This window comes from Cherax quadricarinatus, chromosome 22, assembly GCF_038502225.1.
Source record: "Cherax quadricarinatus isolate ZL_2023a chromosome 22, ASM3850222v1, whole genome shotgun sequence".
In the NCBI taxonomy this organism is placed as follows: domain Eukaryota; kingdom Metazoa; phylum Arthropoda; class Malacostraca; order Decapoda; family Parastacidae; genus Cherax; species Cherax quadricarinatus.
Genome location: NC_091313.1, coordinates 32,011,141 through 32,025,132, shown reverse-complemented (window position 1 = coordinate 32,025,132; position 13,992 = coordinate 32,011,141). Strand labels below are relative to the sequence as shown.

The following is a 13,992-nucleotide window of genomic DNA, read 5'->3' as shown; positions in this document are numbered from 1 at the left end:
CACATTCCCATACGGTATCTTGTCTCTGTGCTTAGATTTGTATCTTATCTTTGGGATTTCATTGTTCACAACATTAGGTGTTTTGAACACTATAAAACCACGTACCTACGTAAGTATGCAACATTTAAAAAAATGGCTTAATGTTTCAACCGTTAAGGCTAGAGTTAATATCACGTATCAAGGTAGTGTAGTACCATCTTTATGGTGGTATGTTCTGTCGCATTGTCAGTACTCTTCGTCAATAAACTCTCGGCACAAAAATTTTGGACGCATATTTAATACATCTGATATCGAAGTCCATTATTTTTACCACAGATTAAACGTATTAATCATCTATTTTTAATAAAACTATAACATACAAAAAAATTGTATATTCATGTAAATATCAAGGAATTTTAAACAGGCAACGAAGCTTTTCTGTTGAAATGAAAACATATTCTGACAAACTGGCTTTTTTTCGTGTTTTTCTCTCTCTCTCCTAGCATATAGTTTCCGTTGTGCTGCAGCTTCATATTCGCATCTTGATTTAGGGAATTGGATCTATGCTCCAGTTCCCCAAATTAAGCCTGAATGCCTTCCACATACCCCCCCAGGCGCTGTATAATCCTCCGGGTTTAGCGCTTCCCCCTTGATTGTAATAATAATAATAATAATTCATATTCGCATGACTTTTTTTTCTTCCACAAGAACAGGTGGAAAGCGGGGCTGTAAGGAAACTTGGTCATATGTTACCCCAGGCCAGGGAATTTAACTTAAGACCTTGCTGCTGTGACTCAGACGCTCTCACCACTGAGTTACGGGTTAGCCTGCCTGCATCAGTGTTGTGTAGTGGTGGGGGTGGTGGGGGCTGGTGAGGGAGTGAAGAAGGGAGGGAGGGAGAGTAGTGTTGAGTGGCGTGTGGCTGGTGCCGCAGCCAGCGGTTAACACCACTTTATATCCTTGCTGATTTATCTTATTGTTGCTGCTTGATCCTCTGAACCGCCTCACGTTACTGGTACCCACGCCATGCGGCACCAGCCCACTGCCCTAGCTTATGGCAACCACCTTGATCTTGACGCACACAAACATAAGCGAAGAGGCGGGGTCAGGAGTTGTGAATCGACCCCTGCAACCACACACAGGTAAGTACACACACTGTAAGGTATAAGCTACAACTATCTCTGCGTCAACATTCATTATCACAACTACTTGTGTTGCTCTGCTATCAGCCGTAACAGCACTGTTGAGACTCTCTGACCGCGGGTTCAATCCCGGCCGGGGTATGGTTTGTTTGCAATCGTGTCATTACGATTTCGTGAGTCCTGTTCTCTACTAATAAATATTTTGTTTTTTTTTTATTTGGCACTTCCATCAGAGTGCCGGTGGTCACTGGCTGGAGTGGACTGTGACTAGTAAAACCTATTTTGCAAACATAGGATTCATCTGTGTGTAATTTTTAAGGACTGATTTAATTTGCCAATAACAACTTCAGGCGGAACGCTATTCCAGTGTTCAGCAACTATTTGCAGTAAGCCCTTACACATGTATGTTTCAAACTGCTTAAAATAGTGTAACTAACTTTTTGCAGTTCAAAAAGATCGTTACGCTAGAGATGCTATATCTGGTTATTGTCTTGAAAGGATTACATGAGATTACCTCGTAGTCTCTATTTTCGGATTTTTATTCCCAGTCATAAATGCTTTAATTCCTTAAATAGGGCTTAAAGTAAACTCTCAGGATATATACTCTGAGACATAATATCCTTGTGGATTCTCACGTTTTTCTTTGTATTATGTGTAATTAGATAACTAGAACTGGAGAGGAAAGAGAGAATGGTGAAAGAAAAGGAAAGGGAAGATATAATTCTGAATAAAAGTGCAAAAAGTTCATTGAGTGAAAGGAGCTTATCTGTGACTCAGTGACACCCCGTCACGGAACGCTGTCATAATGTATTCAGTGTTTAGCCCAAACGACCTTTTAATTGGCGGCTGTTAGTGAGGCTTTTGTCGTCGATACTGTGACCGATGATAGCACTCAGGGAGCGTGTTCTGTGTCACCATGTCCCTGTTTGTTGGTGAGTCCTTCTTTGTGTGTAGTAGAGTTGGTGGGTCGTTGTGTGTGTGTGTAGATATTCTTGTTTTCCTTAACTTTTGTTGATTTTCATTATAGTTGTTTCTAGTATTATTAGTAAAAATGAAGTGTTTTAGTGAATTGTGTACTTCCCTCTCACATACAGAGCCTGCACTTGCTCTACCATATTTGCCCCTCCCTCACTCGTAACCTCTCCTCCCTCACTCATAGCCGTCTCTCCCTCACACCTTCCCTCCCCTCCCTCACCCATACCCTCCCCTCAAAAGGGGTAGAATATGGGCTATAATTGGATTTAAGTGTACAACACTTGTCACAGGAGGAGTCCCATATGTGGATCAAGTAAGCTGTGTTGGGGTGAAGGGAGACTTGCTGCACTATCCTACCGAGGATCATAATAAATTACTGCTCTGTGACGGGATATGTCAGCCTCACTCATCTGTTGTCTAAATGGCGTCAAGGGTCAGGTGGACACACCGAACATTTTTTTTTTCTATTTTTTTTCTCACCTTAAAGTGTATGGTATATGCTTAACCAGCCTGCCTTTCCACCAGATAACCTCCCGGTTTGTCTAGTTCGTGCTTTTGGTTGGGCCTATTTAAGACAAATTTGGAGTGATTATGGGGTAATTGAAATTAACATTTACCACGACCGAATGTAATTGGACTTCAAACAAGTTATATTAACGAGAGGTAGCAGTAAATATTGCTGTAACATTGCCAGTCTTATATCGTGCAGAAACACACACTTGTGTCTCATAAAATGAACGGGGTTATAAAGGTTAAATAAAGGTTTTTGGTTAGGAACTCCATGTTGGATGATGGTGTTGGTAACTGAATAGCCACGAAGCCTGTGACACTGTTGTTGCATAAAGAGATAAAGGAAAGAATCCGCTGGTCTCTCATACTAATAGCTAATCATATCGTTATTCATGTTTTTATTTCTTTGTAAGTAAATTTAGCCGATATGTATGTGAAGAGTTTCACTCCTTAAAATGATTGAAAGTGGCAGCGCGCCAGGATACTCAAGGGCGGCCACTAAAGTCCTTACCTTGTACATGGTGACAACTCTTACTATTATTGTCACATGGGCTTACCCACTTCAAATACACTTGATAAAAATATTCGCATGATGCATTCCTCGAGGTCTTGTATGTTGATTACATGAGGAAGGCATATATTAATGATCTTTCGGTCCATGTCGTGATGATCTGTTGAGGGCGAATTACAGTACATGTATTTCACTTTGCGCAGTCGATATTAATATAACAATATAGTGGAAGGACGGGAGGCCCTGGCTGGGAAGTGCTGTGAACGGCAGTGTTGGATGTGACTGGGGTGGGAACTCGGTCAAGAGTTACGAGGGGGTTCAGTTGATAAAACGAGATCGATTTTTCATTAGGGAAGGTTAAAGTGGGTGTAAATATTAGGGTGTTTATATGCTCGTCGTTGCCCCTTCAGTGCACGTCGAGGGCATCGAGGGGGCAGCTAGGGGTAAACTACCCTCCAATATGTTACGCTGCCACTGTTACGCCAGATGAATATATGCCTCATCGTCGCTCCCTGAATGGAACATGTGGCTCGACCATACATTGTTGAATTATGACGCTCGCACAACAAAGGTTTCAGTGATAGGCATTAGTGTTTATGATACGGCCAGCGATTGTGGAGGATGATATTTGGGGTGTCTAATACTGGGGTGGTAGCTGGTGTGAGAGCAGCGCTGCAGAGGACACCAGGCGTGATGCTACTTTACGTGCGCTTTACTCGACCATATACTCATTGCTCCTCCCATCTTTATATATGTGCTGCTGTGGTAGTTAACACCTGACTCACGACGGTCCTGTCGAGCCAACATGTCTCAAGCTGACACCTTACACTAAATTCGAACAGAAATATTTCATGGTTACCTATTGTCATTAACATTGTCAGAGGAATTTACCTGCTCATGTCAAATGTAGCTATGCCCAATGAGCAGCAACGGACATGAACAGATTTGATCATTCTTTGTTGATTGAAGAACGTGAAAGCTCTTAGGTGCTAAAAACAAAGTATTGAATCGTGTAAAGAAACTAATCTTTCTGTTGCCTCAGGGTTTAGGCGGGTACATTTACGAAACTTGTCTGTATTGTGATTAGCGGTGGGAAAATTGAGGCTCTGCCACTCCTTGCCCTGAATGACTTTTTGTTTTTCTTATTAATCAGAGTTTATGTGAACGATGACTCAGTGAGGTAGGTGCGTCATGGTGTGAGGAAGACACCCCTGCTCACCCAACCCATTTTCAGGTCTCTTAATAATTTCGCTCTGAGTGAAAATTACTCTCCTGAAGATAACTGGTCGCGAGAGAAAGCTCATAGTGTCTAGTAGCGAAAGTTATGAAAGTAATATTCTGTAATCGTGAGTAGCAAGTCTTGTCAAATATATGTTCAGTCGTGTTGAGCATCTGCTAAAAAAAATAGTTTTTAAAAGAGTGTATTTGAGTTTTTTCTTTTCTCCAGGGAGGTTTTTCCTTGGGCTAAATTACTAAGTGTCCGGAGATAATTGTCGCTTGCCAATTGGCAGAGGTGCCAAGGGTGGGGGCAGTGATGCCAAGGGTGGGGGCAGTGATGCCACAATAGCTGGTGAGAGATGAGGAGTCGTTAGTCTCACTCTTACCTCACAATCACCTCGGGCTGCACTCACCACTCCAGGTGCCTCCTTTATTACTCACGCAGAAAAAAAATGAAAATGCCCCACGATAAAAAAAAAAATCAGAAAACTGATTTAAAATATATATAGTGCAGGAAAAAAAGGAAAGTACCTACACGTTGATGACAACGTACCGTCAGATACGAGTAGGTTAGTAGACAGCATCCATCTTGGAAGGAATCTGAAGCCTTTTAAAAACTTTGCACTCTCACAATTTCTCGTTCTCCTGCAGAGCTGTATATTATTATTATAATCAAAAAGTAGTGCGAAGCCACAAGGGCTATACAGCGCTGCAGGGTAGGGAAGGAAGTGAGGGTATTGGATGGCAGAAAGGAGGAGGGATGATCAGTAGGTTACAGAAAACAGCGGGGCAGGGGATAGTACGGGGGTAGAGGGTAGCAAAAGATTGAAGTAGAAAGGGCTGAAGGTATCAGAATTTGTGAAGTAAGTCAGTTGTTGTCAAAAAGTCAATGAGAGAGTCCGGATGAAAGGTGGGTCCATCAGCGAGAAGGGAAGGTAAAGAGAGAGCAGCGGAGCGAAGATGACGACAGAGGTAAATTCTGCGTGCTCGTTGATAAAGTGGGCAGTCCAACAGAATGTGGCTGACTGATAATGGAGCTTGGCAATTCTCACAGAGAGGAGCAGGGCGCCTCTCCATGAGATATCCATGAGTAAGGTGAGTATGGCCAATGCGAAGATGGGAGAGAGTAGTCTCCCAACCTCGACACTGGTGATAAGAAGACGACCAGTAACCTATACTCGGTTTAATAGATTGAAGTTTGTTGCCGAGCATAGTAGACCAACGTTGTTGCCAACGGGTGTGAAGGTGGGAAGATATTGCAGCAAAATAGTCCGTAAATGGAATACCTCTATATGAAACTGGTAGGTCATGTACTGCTGACCGCGCAGCAGTGTCTGCCTGTTCATTGCCCTGTACATCAACATGACCAGGGACCCAACAAAAAAAATATCTTTATGCTTGGTAAAGATACGGCGTAGCCAAAGTTGGATACGGAGGACTAAGGGGTGAGGTGTATCAAATTTCTGTATAGCCTGTAAAGCACTAAGGGAGTCTGAGACAACCACAAATGATGACACAGGCATAGATGCAATACGGATAAGTGCTGCAAGGATGGCATACAATTCAGCAGTAAAAATACTAGCCGAAGATAGTAAATGCCCACGTACGACCCTGTCCGGAAACACTGCTGCGAATCCTACGTCGTCAGAAGACTTGGAGCCATCTGTGTACACAGCAATGGCATGAGAATGAGAGTGGAAGTGGTCAAGAAAAAGAGAGCGGGAAGCGACCGTAGACAGTTGGGCTTTCGAGCAAGGGAGAGAGAAAGAACAGACTCGAACAGCTGGAACTTCCCAGGGGGGTAGGGAAAAGTGAGATGCTACATGAACATAGAAAGGTGGTAATTGAAGAGAAGACAAGAGCGAATGAAGGCGAAGAGAGAAGGGACGGAGTAAACAGGGGCGGCGAACAAATAAAGAATGTCTACTAATATCAGTGACCATTCTATAAATGGAAGGATTGCGGAGATCATGAGAGCGTACATAGTAGCGAAGGCAATGGGCATCACGGCGATCGGATAAGGATGGAACGTTCGTTTCTGCATAGAGGCTCTCGACAGGGGAAGAGTGAAAAGCACCAAGGCATAAACGTAATCCTTGGTGATGAATGGGGTTAAGGCTAGAGAGAGTAGCAGGAGATGCCGCTGAATAGATCTGGTCACCATAATCAAGTTTCGATAAAATGAAGGTGGAATGTAGGCGAAGGAGGGTTCGACGATCAGCTCCCCATGAAAGATGAGCAAGGGTTTTAAGAAGGTTCAGCCGGCTGTGAGAAGTTGCCTTCAGAGAGGTAATGTGAGGTTTCCAGGATAACCTACGGTCAAAGAGGAGGCCCAGAAACTTGACTGTATCACGTTCAGGGATACGGGAGCCACAGAGGTACAAAGGATGATCGGAGATGACAGAGCGTCTAGTGAAAGTAATTTGGTGGGTTTTAGTGCTGGAAAATTTAAACCCATGTGTGGTGGCCCAATTTGAAACACGGTCGACTGCTTGCTGGAGAGAAACTGTAATGAGGTGACAGTCAGCGCCTGCACAGGCAATAGCGAAGTCATCAACATAGAGTGATGACCAAATATTTGCTGGAAGACTAGAGGCCAAATCATTAATAGCAAGGAGAAAAAGTGTAGTGCTCAGAACACATCCATGGGGGACACCTTCAGCTTGGATAAAGTCCGGGGAGAGCACATTAACCCGAACACGGAAATGCCTGTCAGTTAAAAAGTTCTTAAGGAAGGATGGTAGATTGCCTCAAAGGCCTAAGGAGTGGGCTTGGGCTAAAATATTATACCTTCAAGTTGTGTCATATGCCTTCTCAAGGTCAAAAAATATGGCAAGAACTGAGTGGTTATTCGCAAAGGCATTACGAACATACGTATCCAAGCGTAGTAAGGGGTCTATGGTAGAACGTCCCTTACGAAAGCCATATTGACGAGTGGAGAGACTGTTGTGTGTCTCTAAATACCACACTAAATGTTTATCTACTAGGCGTTCCATCACTTTGCAAACTGCACTGGTAAGAGCAATGGGACGATAGTGGGAGGCTTCATGTCCTGTAGCGCCTGGTTTGGGGAAAGGGAGAACAATGGCGGATTTCCACAGCTGTGGAAGAACTCCTTGTGACCAAATAAGATTGTAAAGGCGTAATAGGACTGTAAGGGCTGACTGATGTAAATGTTGTGGCATACGAATATGAATGTCGTCGGGCCCAGCTGCCGATGATCAGCAAGCTGAGAGTGTTGCCTCCAGTTCTTGAAGTGTAAAAGGCACATTATACTGTTCTTCTCTGAGAGAAGAAAAGTCCAAGGGTGCTAACTCTCTGGCAGACTTTGAGGAAAGAAATGAAGGGCATAGATGGAGTCCCTGAGAAATACGGACAAGATGATTGCCAATTTCATTGGCAACATCTAGTGGGTTTGCTATATCAACACCGGCAACCCGCAGAACAGGAGCCGGGTCAGGAGAATATTTACCACTCAGTTTTCATACTTTTTGCCAGACTGCACTCATAGAGGAAGCAGAGGTGATGGTGGAGACATAATCTCGCCAGCAAGTGCGTTTAGCGTCACGGATGACACGGCGAGCGATCGCACGCTTCTGCTTAAATTCAAGAAGTCTCTCCGTGGTTCTATTGTACCGGTACCTGCCCCATACAGTGCGTTTCAAACGTACTGCACGAGCACAAGCAGGAGACCACCAAGGCACGCATTTCTGAGAATGCCTGCCCGAAGTTTGGGGTATACAATTAGAAGCTGCGGTTAAAATGGAGGACGAGAAGAGGTGTAAAAGCTCATCGATGGAGGACAAAGAAGGAACCTCTCTAAAAACAGTTAGGTGTGAGTAAAGGTTCCAATTTGCCTGATCAAATTGCCAGCGTGGGATGCAAAGAGGTGGTGAATATGAAGAGGAAGTAAGAATGATTGGGAAATGATCGCTGTCATGCAAGTCCGGGAGAACAGACCAAGTGAAGTCTAATGCGGCGGAGGAAGAGCAGACTGAGAGATCGATGCAAGAGAGAGTGTGAGTCCGAGGATCAAAATGGGTGTGAGTACCTGTATTTAAAACATGGAGGGGGTGGGTGGCAAGAAAAGCCTCTAACTGAATGCCATGGGAATCACAGTGAGACCCCCCCCCCCCCAGAGGAAATGGTGGGCATTAAAATCGCCAAGTAACAGAATCGGTGGCGGTAATGACGAAACAAGAAAGGCAATATCTGGAATAGATAATGCCCGAGAAGGAGAGAGATATAAAGAACAGAGCGTATACCACCTATGCAAGTGGATACGGGCTGCTGTGTAATGCAGCGAAGTACGAACAAATAGCTGATGGTACGGAATATCAGTGCGTAGAAGAAGGGCACTTTCATTAAAGGTCCCATCAGGAAAAGGATCTGAAGAATACAATAAATTATAGCCTGAGATGGGAGAGATAACAGCAGAGTGTAATTTTTGTTCCTGTAAGCAAACACCATCAGGGGAAAACTGGTAGAGTAACATCTGAAGCTCACCCCGATTACCCCTGAGGCCACGTATATTCCACTGTAAATAGGCCATGATTGGCAATGATAAAGATACCTGAAATCCGCAGGTAAGGGTTCCTACGGACTAGAGGGGTTAGAAAAGTCCACATGCTGAGGCAGTGGAAAACATTCAAGCAGCGAAGGAATGGTGTGCTGTGAAGAAAGGAGTTGCGCAGATGGAGCAGAGGAGAGAGAAGGAACGGAGGGTGGATCAGTGTCCATTGATGGTTTGGTCTCTGCAATATATTCAGAGATTGCTTCAAGTGTTTCGGAATTCAGAGACGTCGTATGGGAGACAATATTGGAAATGGTAGGGGGATCATGAGTAAAGATTGGAACTGTAATGGATTGTACCAAGGTAGGGGGGGGGGGGCGAAAGGGTGGAGGGAACTGGAGAAGCGTGGAAGGGGACAGAAGAGGCAGAAACCTGGGAGGTGGCAGAAGAGGAAGAAACTTGGGAGGGAACAGGGGAGGAAGGTACAGTATGAGGAGCAGGGTGAACCTCTACACTTGTAACAGAGCCAGTGAGAGGGGAAGAACCAGGTACAGAGACAGGGAAAGTAAAATGAGGAGGTGAAAGATGGGTAGGAGGTGTTAACGGACCTTTTTTTGACTTTTGAGAAGTAGAGGGAGGATTAGGAGGAGGTGTCATACTAAGATCTCGTCGCTACTGAGGCTTGTGAGGGAGAACACGAGGAAGCGAGATCAGACTGAGGCGTTGAAGTAAGGATGTCTGAGCCTAGGACAGCAAAAGAATTAGATACAGGAGTGACTATGGGAGAGGTAACCACAGAGGTGGTTGCAGAAGATGGGATCCCAGAAGTGGGGAGACGTTTTGAAACATGGGAATAAGAAACATGAGGTAGTCTCCCTTGTATGCGGAGATGAGAAACTGCCATGGCATAAGGGAGACCTTCTGCCTCTTTGAGGTAATGGATTTCCCGCTCGTTTAAGTAGACTTGACAATGGCGAGAGTATGAAGGGTGAGCCTCATGATAATTAAGGCAAGAGGGAGGTCGATTGCAAGACATATTAGAATGGTCATCGGCACCACAGACCGGGCATTCGGCGATAGATCTGCAATATTTTGCTGGATGGCCAAATCGCCAGCAATTTCTACACTGTTGCGGTGTAGGGATCACCTTTTGAACTTGTAACCGATGTCCTGCTACATAAACTGAGGGTGGGAGTTCACGGCTGTCAAAAGTTAAACGAGCCACATTGCTAGGGTATCGTCTCCGCCCGTGGGCAGGAAGAACATAAGTGTCTACCTTGAGGATTGGGAGATCATGCAGTTCCAGCTGTTCAAGAATGTCAGTGCCACATGTCTGGAAATTTTGTTGAACTATGGTATGGGGCAGAATGACGGTACCACTACAAGAATTGAGGGAATGATGTTTTTCAATAGTGACAGGAACAGTATCGATATGGGAAAGACGAGAAAGCTCATGAGCCTGGGTAGCATTCTGTACGGTGATGATGCGCGTACCGCTCTTAAGCGCATGAAAAGAAATATCTACCAACATGGCGCAGGAGTGCCTTGCCAATACTGTGGTCAGAAAGATAGGCAGTAGAGGAAGTCGGTCGTAAAGTGAAGAATTTATTCGATTGTGCAGTCTGAAACAGCTTGGAAAGGTAGTGAAGGACGTGTCGATCTTTTCTGAGAAGAACGAGAAGGTGGAGAAGTATCATCAGCAGGTAATTGTCGTTGGCGTTTAGGCGTGGGACCAGAGTTGGTCTGACGTGGAACGGGCCGGCGATTCGAAAATTGCCGCACCGTAAAGGGAGAGGCCAGAAGCATAGTCAGAGGAGAGCGAAGGTCAGATAAATCGAAGGAGTCAGTCGAGGCCTCAGTACCTGAAGCGGGTGAGGAAACAGCACCAGCAAGAGGTACAGAGGCATGAGGAGTGTCCAAAGAGTGGTCCAAAGACGAGGCGGGGTCAGAACGGGGTGCGGTATCAAGAAGGGGCCCGGGGGTACCAGGTTCATGGACTAGGGCTGCCATGGTTAGGTTACTTCTTTCTTTTTATTTAAAAAAAAAAATAAAAAATAAAAATAAAAAAGAATAAAAAAAGGGGGGACCAGGGAGGGATAGTTCCTAGGAGGAATGAAAGGGCCAGAAATCTCCCTCCTCGCCCAAGAGGACCTCAGCACCGCAAGTAGGAACCCGTGCCATACCCTACCCATCATGCCAGTAAACCGGCAATCCGGGATAGCAACCTCACATCTGCCGAGCTACCTCGGTGGACAAAAGAGAGGGCGGCCGGAAATCCGCCACAAAGCATACCTCCTTCGGCCACCACCCCTGGAATCCGAAAGGTGGCTTCCAGAGATACACCCGTCGCCCGAGAGACACCCAAAGCCACCCTCCGGGATACCGGAGAGGGATCAGGACATCCCCAGGCAATCCAGATTCCACGGCAAACTACGCCACCGCCAAGAACCTCAACGGAATGGGATGGACCCCAGTACCCTTTCCGCTACCTAGGAACTAAGGTGCCTGGGAAAAAAAAAATCCCAAAGGCCAAAAAGGAAGGGGAAAAGGGAGGGGTGGGGAGGAGGAGGAGGAAAGGAAAAAGGGGAGGATGGGAAGGATGGGATAGGGAACGGGGGATTGGGGGGTAATTAGGTTCCGTCTGAGGAAGGAGACCGACAGGTCTAATTCCTCAGACCAAGAGCCTCTTCACCACGCCAAGGAGCCCCCCTTGAAGAGGCAGCGCTGTATAGCCCTTGTGGTTTAGCGCTTCTTTTTTATTATAATAATTCTCGTTCTCCTATATTTGTCACATGGTCATATAAGATGACACACACACACACACACACACACACACACACACACACACACACACACACACACACACACACACACACACACACACACACACACACACACACAAAGGTTTGCAACAAGACTAGTCCCAGAGCTAAGAGGTATGTCCTACGAGGAGAGGTTAAGGGAAATCAACCTGACGACACTGGAGGACAGGAGAGATAGGGGAGACATGATAACGACATACGAAATACTGAGAGGAATTGACAAGGTGGACAAAGACAGGATGTTCCAGAGATTGGACACAGTAACAAGGGGACACAGTTGGAAGTTGAAGACACAGATGAATCACAGGGATGTTAGGAAGTATTTCTTCAGCCACAGAGTAGTCAGTAAGTGGAATAGTTTGGGAAGCGATGTAGTGGAGGCAGGATCCATACATAGCTTTAAGCAGAGGTATGATAAAGCTCACGGTTCAGAGAGAGTGACCTAGTAGCGATCAGTGAAGAGGCGGGTCCAGGAGCTCGGACTCGACCCCCGCAACCTCAACTAGGTGAGTACAACTAGGCGAGTACACACACACACACACACCATGCAAATTACACTAATATTGTAAATGTTTGATTTTTGCTATTTTAAATTCGGCGTGATGTCGATATTAAAGCTGCTATGTAGTCATTAAAGTTGATGTCACCTAAATAATAATATAAAGAATAGAAAAATCCTCAAAAAAGAGATTAAACTCTCGTATATACATTGGTAGACAAACACATCTAAGTTCATATACACTGATTGATATAGAATTCTTGGTGTTTTAAGCGTGTTTGACGAACAATTTTGTTCAGCTTTTTATCCCGCTCCTCCTGGATTATATATAAGCCGCGATCATTGAAGCACAAATTGCAGCGAATCAGAGCTGGTACTGGTGGGTGGAGGCTGCCTTTTAAACCAGGTTATTGTAAAATTTCTCTGGTTCGAGTAAAAACCAGACCTGGTGCAATCGCTGACCAAATTATAAATATGAGATTGTGGCAGTTATTGTGCTGCAATCCTTAGGAAACTCTCGGGCGAGATATAACAGCATTGGTGAACCTGTGATTGGGCAAAGCTTTCACAGGAAGAGAAAGGAAAGGAAAGAATTGAAAACGGAGGCGAACTAACATGTGTTAATAATAATAATTTTTTTCTACAAGTACATGTACAGGGTATACAGGTCTAGCTGACATCAGTATAGAAAACCCATTCATATGTAGAGCATTTCGGGCAAATTATGTCAGTTTTGTCCCCAGGATACGTTGTACACCAGTCGGCTAACACCCAGGTACGTATTTCATTGATAGGTGAACATGGACAGCAGGTGCCTTAAGGAAAACACGTTCTAATGTTTTCACCTGTACCGGGGATCGACCCCTGGACCTCTGTGTGAGCTGGGTGCGCTAGCAGTCAAGCTACGGGTTACCTAGGCAACATTGTTCAGTAAAGAAATATACTGTGTAGACTGTAATGGATTTCTGTTTGATCTGTATAACTTCCAGCTCTCTCAGGTGTTGTATATCGTCTACGTTTATCTGTCTCTCCGGCCAAGTTGTAGCCAGTCTTTCCGTTTCTCATCATGGTCCGACATTTCAGGTTAATTCTTGTGAAAGAAAATACTTATCGTATTATGGGAAGAGAAAGTGTTTAAAGGCAATACAATGTATTTAGGGCAAATTAAGTAAAGGTGTAATGGGAAGCTGCAGTATCTTAGTACTGAGTAAACTGATGCGTTGGCCAGGTTGACGACGGTACAAGGTGTGATGTAGCACTTTCAGTGAGAGGCGAGTGATGACCTACTGCTGTTACTTGCGGACCTTCCGTGAACCAGAACCAATGTACTGATCACCTGCCATTGTTTAGCTCCGTGTCTCGGGTACATCTGGTGTTTCGCGGATCTAATCAACTATTACATTTTTTTGTCTGGTAAGCTGCCTGGAGAGTGAAAGTTCCTAATTATAAAGAATTACTCTTTGAAGAAGTATATTACTTCATTATCGACCTTCTTGAAAAATACACCTAATGACGTAATTTGCCCTGAATCTAGTTCACAGATGTAGTTCCTAATTGGAAATTTGCGAAAATAATTCAGCTTCCATTCACTTCTTATTCCTCAATACAATAAGTGGAGGAAATAATAAGTTTAATATATATAATATATATATATATATATATATATATATATATATATATATATAATATATATATATATAATATATATATATATATATAATTAATATTTATATATTATATATATATATATATATATATATATATATATATATATATATATATATATATATATATATATATATATATATATATATATATATATA

At 44.1% G+C, this 13,992-nt stretch overlaps 1 protein-coding gene across 5 annotated transcripts in view; it reads left to right on the top strand.

Annotated features, from left to right (window-relative positions):
* LOC128689731 (uncharacterized) overlaps positions 1–13,992 on the top strand; it is a 365,227-nt gene that overhangs the window by 85,991 nt on the left and 265,244 nt on the right. The window lies entirely within an intron of this gene.